Source organism: Pinus tabuliformis, chromosome 6, assembly GCF_031772625.1.
Source record: "Pinus tabuliformis cultivar Carrire ecotype Pingquan chromosome 6, CPIR1, whole genome shotgun sequence".
Taxonomy (NCBI): Eukaryota; Viridiplantae; Streptophyta; class Pinopsida; order Pinales; family Pinaceae; genus Pinus; species Pinus tabuliformis.
In genome coordinates, this window is record NC_142292.1 from 804,065,469 (window position 1) to 804,068,169 (window position 2,701).

Genomic DNA, 2,701 nt, shown 5'->3' on the forward strand with positions numbered 1-2,701 from the left:
TGCACCGGGACAATTTAGTTTAAAACAAGTTTATTTGCAAGTGAAACAAAAGTGTTGTTGATGTCGTTAGGCTTGAAGTGCTTGATTTGTAGCATCCTTAACTTGATGGCGTGAATTAGCTGTTGTGAAATGTTGTTGCAGAATATTACTTTTATCAAGTCAATGATGTGACACTTTGTGCTTATGAACTTAATTGATTATGGGAGCTTTGATTTCAGGAGCTTGATCGATGACTTTTATATGTAAACTTTCTTATGTGCATGTAGTTGTTTTGTTTGAGCATAATAAAGAGAGTGTTTTACAAATTCGACTCAAATCATGCAAGCACATTCATGACATAGAGTGTACCTATGATCCCCTTATACAATTTCAGGCAGATCTAGGACACGATCACCACAAAAAGATATCTTTTTATTAACCTTCAAGATACATCATCATGATAATGTCTTCAGTGAGGCATCTCAAGCACAAAATGAGAACTCCTTGGTGTCAATTTGTCTTCAAAATCTGACTCTAAAACAATGATAATGCCAAGTTCTAGCATCAAAGTTAACTTTAATATTTGTTTTACCTCTCTTTCACATACAAGTGGTCGAAACTTAACTTCACAACACTTCTTATTTAGACAGAAGGCCCACTTCTCTTCATGCAAAAAAAAAAGATTAACAACAATGGTTCCACCTCAGTGGCTCAAGGTTGCGATTAATGCTAGAGAAACCCTCCATGAAGCGGCATGGTAAGTAAAAATATGAAATTCTTTTTAGAATAAAAGATGAGGATTCTGAAACTATCCAGTATTTTGCTGATTTGTCTTTAGTTAATCATTTGAACTGCTGAAAATAGTGTCGGACATCATGTAAATGCTAGCTTCGATTAGTAATCGACCAAACTCTGAACAAGCACATGAGAAGAAAACGCCCCAGAACAGTGGAGGTGCTTCCAGAAAGAAAAAGGTCAACAGGACTGCAAAACTGAAGCAATATAAGATGGATGCTTTCAAAGTGTAGGGGGAAAACTCTTGGAAGATGGGCACCATGGCTTGCACATTGCCGAATGGTGGATTGAAACTATGAAGCACCCATTCTCAATTCTGATGCTCGTCAAGAATGGGAGAAAAAAGCTTGGATCACTAGTTGAAGTCCCAGCTATAGCTAAATGGAAGTTTAGAAGTAAGCTAAGTCAGCAGGTGATACTGGATTATGATTACACATTCACAACAACATATTCTGGCAGTGAAGTACTGGAACCCAACAGAAAACAGGTAGAGATGGATGTGCAAGCGAGAGAAACAAGTGAATGCCTATGTTGGATAGAGTCTGAAGACCACATCAATTTAGTTGCATTACAATGAAAGTATCCAATATTGTTTTATGATGAGGTTGTATTGTATGAAGATGAGTTGGCTGAAAATGGAGTTTCACTCGTAACAGTAAAAGTTAGAGTTATGCCAACTTGTTGGTTTCTTCTTCTACGTTTCTGGCTTAGAGTTGATGGTGTACTCATGAGAGTAAGAGATACTCGCATGTATTGTTCTTTTGAAAGTGATTCCAAAGGGATGCCTGTAGTCATTAAAGAACGTTGCGGAAGAGAAAGCACATTTGAGGCTTTAGCTATGCGGGGCTTTCCATCAAAATCTTATGCATACAATGATACAAACTTGATTAATGAAAGATTGGCCATCATTTGGAAAATACATGAAAAGCTTAGTTGTCGATGTTGAGAAACCAAATGGCATGAAATTCAACACTTTAGAATTGGAGGTATTATTCGCTTTGTTTTCATTGTAAGTTTGCTCCACGACAATATTTTCCACGCTGAATGATGGGAGTTAACAATGATTCTCCTCTTCTCATATTTTCAATGTTGATTTGTTGTAATGTCCATACCTTGCTAATCGATCAGGAATTAGACCCAAGTCAACAAACTGATGGCGCCTTGACTCAGCCTCCTCTCTGGCTGCCTCAAATTTTCTCCAACATCCAATGAATTCTTTTCCAACAACCTGATATACTGCTTCATGTGCCTAATCAAGATTGGATCTAGCACTCTCATCCGCTAAATCAATGTTATGAATCATGGTCTAAACTTAGGGTCTAAATCCAGGAAGGAAGCTGGACTTCCAGCTAAATCCTATGCAAGGCAAAAACCAAAAATACAGACCCGTCAAATTCACAAGATATTTGCAGTGAAAGACTTACTTTTGGGATATTTTCCTTGCACTAGAAGCTACATGCAAAGGCTAAATCGAGCTACAAATACAAGTTCTTTGAATATCTTCCGCTGCAGTGCCCATGGAAATCTTGCAGCTCCTCTTTCTTCATTTTGCATTCAATGTATGCTCCAAGTTGTTTTCGTTGTCGTTCTTCTCAAAGCTTGTCTCAGGAAATAGATCTACACGTCATTCATTATAGGCTCAAAGTAGAGGCCAAAGCATGGCTGAATATGAATTTTAATGCAGACTTCCAAGGAAATTTCTATGCAATTCTAGGCCCCTCTCACACACAGGTTTCACACTAACTCCAGCACTGCAAAAGCACGCAACATTCACTTATGGTCCACGCTTTTGAATTTGATGGGGCTCAATGCTTTAACTGCATATTCACATATCTTCACTTATGCTCCATGCTTCTGAATTTGATGGGGCTCAACACTTCAATGAAGAGTTGTACTCAAACATTGCTTCAATGAAACATGCTCTGCT

At 38.0% G+C, this 2,701-nt stretch overlaps 1 pseudogene; it reads left to right on the forward strand.

Annotated features, from left to right (window-relative positions):
• The first annotated feature begins 671 nt into the window (after positions 1–671).
• On the forward strand, positions 672–1,720 carry LOC149261240 (TIP41-like protein pseudogene; annotated as a pseudogene).
• The last annotated feature ends 981 nt before the right edge of the window (positions 1,721–2,701 follow it).